The 7,455-nt window shown below is 47.2% G+C and overlaps 2 long non-coding RNA genes across 4 annotated transcripts in view; one reads left to right on the top strand and one right to left on the bottom strand.

Annotated features, from left to right (window-relative positions):
• Nucleotides 1–2,402: 2,402 nt before the first annotated feature.
• The window catches only part of LOC145529185 (uncharacterized), a 162,099-nt gene continuing 157,046 nt past the window's right edge, over nucleotides 2,403–7,455 (top strand). Inside the window, exons 1-3 of one of the 3 annotated variants that reach the window (XR_014070994.1) lie at nucleotides 2,403–2,436; nucleotides 4,861–5,066; nucleotides 5,735–5,890. This is a non-coding gene — a long non-coding RNA (uncharacterized LOC145529185). The other 2 variants (XR_014070993.1, XR_014070992.1) reach the window with 2 other exon arrangements.
• On the bottom strand, nucleotides 3,267–5,097 carry LOC145529187 (uncharacterized). The gene is made up of 2 exons (XR_014070996.1): nucleotides 4,562–5,097; nucleotides 3,267–4,042 (listed from the first exon to the last, which is right to left on the bottom strand). It is a non-coding gene; the product is annotated as an uncharacterized LOC145529187 (long non-coding RNA).

Raw genomic sequence — 7,455 nt, 5'->3', positions numbered from 1 at the left:
AAGTTGCACTGCTGGGAACTGTCTGAAGCGCCCCTGGGGTTCCCTGTATTTCCCAGGTCTAAGCTGCTCAGGTTCTGGTTCCCGGGTACTTAACAAAGGCGCAGACTTGGTTGAGCCTGGGTTTTGTGCCCTTCCCAGGTCCGAGCAACGCCGTTGACAAGGTTTTTGGCTAGCGCGGTCGGGGGCTGCACCTTTTTCCCTTCCCCCAACCCAGCCGCTCGGTTTTCTGGGTGTACAATGGGCACAGCTTCCCAGGTGTGCCGTGCTCTCCCCTGGGGAGCTGATCTCTGGCTGCGACCCTCTCGGCGGGTGTTGACCCTCCAGAGTTCCAAGCAGTCCTGGTTAGCAGCCCACCCTTGTCTCTTGAGTATTATATCATGTGTATCTGTGTCTGTATCTGTATTCCTGTTTGTTCTGCTTCTCTGGGGCCTCGATACACCGTGTTTCAGACTAGCTCACAGCCTCACCGGCTTTGAGGAGAGCAGCAACGTGCTCTTCACAGTGTTGGTTACATTAATACTTGTTACTGAAAAGTAACCTTTAAAACTGAGTCAGCAGTGTATTCACTCCCCCTGCTGACCACAGAGCCTCCCCCCCCGGGCTGTCCCCTCCACCCCGGCCACACTCTGTCACTTCTGCTCAGCCGTTGTTCTGGGGGCTGCCCGCATGCACAGCACCCTCTTCCTGTTTACTGTCCACATTTCCTTGGCCCCATTACAGAGGCCAGAAAATAGGTGACCTTACAGTCAGGGGAGTGGGGGCAGTGAGGAAGGGGGACTGGTCATTTCCTTGTTGCTTCTGCTTTTCGCCTGAGGGTTGTTTATGCAGTAGATGGATTTGCAGAGTGAAAGTTTGTATTATGAAAACATGGGAACATGTTCTCCAGATGTCCTTCTTTTTACATGAATATGTTCTAAGAAAATAGGAAGCTTGCAGAGTATGTCGGATAGAACATACATCAGGTATTGTTCCCTAGATGGAAAGTCTTGAGGGGACATATCCCTCTCGATGAAGGCTGATTGGGGGAGAGGCTTGAGCACGGAAAAGGTCAGAAGGGACCAGATGAGCAGGACCATGAGCAGGACATCAGGGCTCTGAGGTGATGTATTCAGTGGTCACACGGAGATGCTCAGATCAGAAGGGCTTTCCTGGATGAGCCTGACCACCCTCCTGGAGATGGGGACAGAGCAGGGCCCTTGGACTCAGCTCAGCCCTCCACCCAGAGGGATTAAAGAGGCTCCTCAAGGCTACCACTGAACAGCGAAGGACATTTGGGGTAAAAAGCTATACTTTGGGGGTTCCCAAGTGGCTCAGTGGTAAAGAACCTCCCTGCCATTACAGGAGATGTAAGGAGAGGTAAGAGACACAGGTTTGATCTCTGGGTTGGGAAATCCCCTGGAGGAGGGAATAGCAACCCACTCCAGTATCCTTGCCTTGGGAATTGCCATAGAGAGGTACCTGGAGGGTACAGTCTGTGGGGTCACACAGAGTTGCACAGGACTGAAGTGATTTAGTACAGATGCAGCTATACTTTAAACATAAAGTTAATGAAAAATTGGGTTTTATCTCAAGGAACTTTGTTTTCACTTTCTCTGCATACACCTGGTCTACAAAGTTGAAGAGGCTTTTCGCCCCGCCCAAGAGTTCTAGGCTTTTCTGTCTTATATGTCACTGTCATGTCACCTTCTAGTCACCTTCTTGGCCTGCTGGGTATTCTGAGAGCAATACCATTTTTATTTTCCTCTCAATTTTTGTTCATTTGCCTACATCTCCCTGCAATGGTATGATTGATGGAGTCTCCCTGAATTTCTGTCTGGAGAGCAGGTGCTGAGGTTCAGGACTTAGTTTGCTTCTCATCGGGGCTCTTCCCATCTCAGTTGAGCTGAGTGAGTGGCAGCTTGGCTCAGACCCTTGAGTGAGCGGTAGGAGTTTTGGGGTCAGAAAGCTTTGTCTTTCCCTAGGCCCGTCCTTTCCCAGCGGTACACCCTTAGGCCAACCCGTTCCCTGCTTCTCAGTCTTCTTATCTGTAAAGTAGGACAGACATCTGCCATTAAGATTCAGTAGGAAAACAGCTATAAAAGAGGAGATGCTTAATTATTGGACACTGTTATTATTCTTTATCAAAGGCCATTGATTTGTTTTCCAGGAAAGAAACACGAATCCACATTGTATCTGTTCTAAAGAGTTCTCACCTCTCCCTCCCCTTTACCTTCTTCTCCCTTTGCTTTCCCAAGAACAAGTGCAGTAGAGAGCCAGATCCCCTTAGCCTTGTTATATTATGCAGTCTGAGGAGAAAACATCTTTTGGAACTTTAAATAAAATTAAAGTTAAGGGTCTTTCCCGTTTGTGAGTGTCACCATGGAGACACAAATGTGTGGTCGCCATGGCGACCTTTAATCAACACTCTCCATCGGAAATCCTTACATATGAGATCAGGTATGGCTGCCTCTATGAGAGGACAGGGTATAAATAAGTGAACTCTCGTGGTGACAATGCTTCCCTGGGTTGGTTTCACGGCACAGTTCTAAAAGTGTCATTAATGGTAAGTTGACACCCGGTGGATGCTTGGAGCTTCTGAGCTGGCAGGACATTCTTAGATGGGGTTGCTCCTTGTTTCCTCTTTGGTCTCCTGCCTCATTCGAGGCAGCCTTTCTGTGTCTTTGCTTTTTATGGCCACCTTCGGTGCTTCCTGTGGCTTCCCTGAAGGACGCTCTAGGAGTTCTGGTGCGTTCATAAAAGAAATAAATCATGATTTTATAACAACTTCCATATACAGCTAATAGTAGTAATTTTGTTAGATAATTGCTTTTGAAAAGAGATGAGCATTCTTCTATAACATGCTAAGATGCATCTCATAACCTACCACACATTATGTATCTAAAATGAATCTGTATTTAGAAATGAATAACTCCCAAGTGTGTAACAGGCCATTAGTTGATCCAAATGGTGCAAAAGTATCCACAGTGTGCATTAAAGTAGAGGCAGCCAAGTTCACCCACTGTTAGAGCCTGTGGTACAGGGCCGTCTCCCGGGGTAGGGATGGCCTCCTTCAGACTTAGGGAGACTTGGTCATGCTGCTGGAGATGGGCCAGGGCAGGTCAGTGAGTGACAGCTGGGAGGAGACGGGGCTGTAGAGGAGAGGAGGAGGGAAGGCAGGGGTGCAGGCTAGACAGCTCTGAGGAGCACACTTTTTTGTCTTCAGATCTTCCCTGGTTTCACAATAATGCCCCCAATTTGAATTAGATAGGAACCTCAGAACACTCTTAAGTGAAGACAGTTTGTAATTAGGTTTAAAGTTTTGAAACAGAACAGGCATCTCTTCAAGTACATCTTTTCGAGCGCTGTCTGGCAGTGCTCAAAAGATGCTGCATTTGAGTGGGAAAATGGACTCTACATTACTGGTTTTGTGAGCAAAATGACTCCCATCCCAGGGTCCCCCAGGAGGATGTACGTAAACTCTTTGGGCACCCTGGAGGGAATGGTAGACTTGCTCTCACGGTACAGTGAGCAGACTCTGGGACTCTTCTGCTGGTGGCATTTCTTTGCTGGACAGAATGCCTTCTGCAGATCCAAAGACTTGGAGGTCTGGAGCCAAACCTGGTCCTTAGGATCTGGGGGTTGTTTCCCTGGGCAAGATGTTGACCTCTGTTTCCAAGAAAAAAGTTTTTGAAAAACTCCGTGGACATTGAAATAGCTCTACAAAATAACATTTTTGGTGTTTTAAAGTGTAAACTAACGAGAAACACATGATTTTAGTTTCCCATAAATCACAGAAGGTTTTGCCGAAGAGAAAAATGCATGTCAAAACACATCTCGGGTAAACAGTTTAAGGCAATAATCTGGCTGCACAAGTAGGTCAAGGATTGGGGAAGGTGACATGCAAATTTGCATCCAGGTGGAGCGTGGAGGGCATGTCAGCATCAGCTCCCAGCTGCCGGGAGACTGGACATGAGCAGTGCTGGTCTGGGTGAAAGGGTGGCTCTTGGCCTCTTTGTCCTTCCCTCGGAGGCTGAGCTGTCTGTGTGAGCCTGTATTTGGAGTCCTCAGAGAGAAAATAAGACCAAGTTATTAAATATTCAATTAAAAATGTTGTTGCAAAAATGAATTTCTGCTGCTCTGCACTTATCCTGGCTTCTGCTCATTAACCCAGCGCTCCCTGTCGTCACCTACACCAGTGGTTGATAAGAGGGACTGACAACCAGCATGTGGGAGCTGAGTTTCTGAACTGTGTCAGGGTATAGAAAAACACTCTGGGGTTTACAAATATTCTATGTTTGATATTCTTGGCACTGTAATTTGTCTTAGTCATGAAGCAAGTTTCTTTTCCTAAGGAAGGTCCTTGATGAAATGATCACAGCATGTGAATTAATAGAATCCGAATGAATTTATAAATATTTAAAGTGAGTATAAAAGCATTCACTCGTCTTGCATTTAGGTTGTGAGGTTTGTAGGGAATTCTCGGAATCTTCTTGACTCCTAGGTGGGAGTTCTTTTGAGAAGCTGAGGGGAAGGGAGTGATGGGTGTAAGGTATCTTCTGTGTGTCATGCTTTAAATACTCACAGAAATTCCTGAAGAAGGCTGATTATCTTGAGTGGGTGCGGAAACTGAGGCTGGAGACATTTGGGCCATTTAACCAGGATCTCGACAGAGACGATCGTTGCTTACTTGGCCTTGCGCAATATCGCCCAGGACTGCAAAGTGCTCTGTTGGATCAGTCTGCAGTGTATCAGATTTGCAGGATTCACTGGCTGTCTTCTCCAAGGCTGACAGCTTGGGTGGGAATCTAAGATGTGTAAATTAGAAGGCCAAAGACCAATTCTCTTCCTTAATTAATTTTTTTTCTTTCTTTTTTTTTTTAGAGAAACCAAGAGACCAAAAAAAAAAAAAAAATCTTTCATCATGTGAGCCCAGGAAGGCTGGCTTCTGAGCCACACAGCACCCGTGGGGTGGGGGTGGGGTGTGCTGCTTGTTACAAAATAAGTAACATCATAGCAACAACAGAATAAGTAACAATGCAGTAAGAAACATCATAACAGATAATTATGGAATAAGTAACAGTGAAAAGGTGAATAACCTTTCTGTACACTTTGACACTTGGGGAGAAGTATCTGTGAGGAAGATCTATTACTACGTAGCCTGGCATTGCTAGGGTGCAGAGGGCATCCTGAGTGGACGTCCAGTCCCCCGGGGAAGTGGGGAAGCGGGGAAGCGGGTCCAGCTGTCCTTCTGGTGCCCCGGTGGTGAGCGTGGTGCTGTGTCCTTGGAGTCTGGCAGGGGTGACAGTGCAGTCTGTGCTCAGCCATGGAAATTTCTCCAAGTGCTGTTTCTAAGAGTCACCGTGAATTCATCCATTTGGTATGTGGCTGTTTGGGCAACAAGTAATGTCTTTCCCTCACATGATGGAAGTTGGAGCATTAGTTGGTTAATATTAACGACCCTCTCTGGCCGAAGTGGGATGCGGTGGGCGGGGTCTGGAAACTTGTGGAATTCACAGTCCCTGTGCACGCTGAAAATCGCGGAGAGCTGGTCCCTTCTCTCCTGACTGTGGCCATGGAGAAAGGAGAGGGGAACGTTCTGGCCAACAACAGCTGCTCTCATGGTCTGTGGCCCCATGTGCTTCACCATATGCCTAAAAGGATACTTTTTAAGCCTGAAATATTTGAGTTTCAATATTTTTTTAGATGCACAGGTTAGGTAGGTTCTTAAGGCTGAATTTGTCAGTTTTTGTTTCAGAGTGAACAATGCCATTGAATTGTATCAGGAAACAAGAGATTTGGAAGAAAGTCTTTTACACTACTCAAATTATTTTTCAAAGCAGAGATTCAACCTGGGCTTCTATATTGGTTCCAGTAAGCTGTGGCAGAAGAAAGCAAGGACGGTGGCTTCCAGGTAGTGACATGTCTCTAGTTTCTCTGGCAGCACTGCTCTCAGGACCAGGTTTTGACTGTATTTTAGAGGATTGAGTGCCCTGAAGGAGAGCACAGTTGTGGGGAGGACTTCCCCTGACTTTGCATTCTGTTTTTTCAAGATACCTACTTAGGGAGTCCAGTCATAATGCATACATGTCACCACTCCTGTACACTTAATTATTCTCCCACAAGTGGGCTTTGTATTCCTACCCCCTTCTCCCCAAAGCAAGGTTTTAACAGGTTGGAGTCTGGGAGACCTTTCCATGCCTCTCATCTGAAATGACCACTCTGCCTGCTTCCATGGTCAATTCCGACTGCTCGTTTTCAGGGGGGCGTCCTGCCCAGAGTGTGTAAACCATCTCCTTCAGTGATCAGGTGAACACCTGTGATGTGCTGGGCAGGTGCCTGGCACAGGTGGCTCTGGGGCTCATAGGCTGGACAGAGCAGAGGGTGGATTATGGGGGTGCAGACAGTGAACATGAGGTGAAGATTGTGATGATTGTGGGGACATGGAGGGCCAGAGGCTCCAGAACATGGCCAGGACCAGCCAGGGGAGGGCTTTCTGAGTTAGGGATGAGTGTTGAGACCAAAGCATCTGTCCGGTGAGGGACAGGTTGGAGGCTTGGGAGGCAGGATGTGGCCGGGTGTGTGCTGGGTGCGTCCTGTAGGTGGTGGTGGGGCGCTGTGTCACTGGTACCCTCCTGTTGGGGGCCAGCCTCCAAAAGCAGCAGTGTCCAGTAAGTGCCTGGGGACAAGCAAGCATCAATCAGGAGGTTTTATCAGTAGTTTATGACACAGTTAGTTTCCAAAGACAGTTGTAGTCCAGGCCCCAGAAAATTCGATCTGAATTCTGTGTAATGATTAAAATCCTCACAAGGGTAGCATTTTGCATCAGACCATCCCTGGTTTTGAGAACCATTGAATGTATAGACTTGGTGTCTCAAGGTTTGAAAAGAGAACCTCAAAAGCCCTTTTGGCCCCCTCTCCACTCAATGGTAATATCATTTATCACCTCTAGGGAGGTGGCATTCAGGGGTCATGGTCACACTTAAGATCAGATAGAAAGTCATGGGACAGTTTCTGACTCTCTGGGTTTGCGGGTTTCTGGACAGAATACCACAGGTGTGAAGCTCCTTCTGAGCCCGTTCTATCAGAGGAGGGCACGTCTGATTTACCCCATCAGAATGTGTCTCTGGTGGAGGTGAACGTGCCCTTGGTTAAGAGTGTCTGCTCAGCCCCTTCACTGGACACTTAACGGTTATTTCCGCTTTCTACACTGTTCTGTGGAATTAGGTCACTAAGACCTGCCCATGTTCAAGAAGAGGGGAGTTAGGTTGCAACCTTTTCTCTCTATTACCTTTCATATCCCAAGTCTTCCCCTCCCCACTCCAGTATCTCATAAATCGGCAGGAGAGAAAGCCAACATCAGAGAGAGCCTCATGGGATAGGTGACTCATTTTATCTGTTATTTATCATCTATCTATCGCCTTTATCTATTGTCAGTCTGTATCATCTGTCCACCTAGATCTATTATCTGTCATTTAT

This window comes from Giraffa tippelskirchi, chromosome 12, assembly GCF_054371585.1.
Source record: "Giraffa tippelskirchi isolate mGirTip1 chromosome 12, T2T-mGirTip1v1.2.pri, whole genome shotgun sequence".
Lineage (NCBI taxonomy): Eukaryota > Metazoa > Chordata > Mammalia > Artiodactyla > Giraffidae > Giraffa > Giraffa tippelskirchi.
Note: the sequence above shows the minus strand (reverse complement) of the source record. Positions and strands in the feature narration are given on the sequence as shown.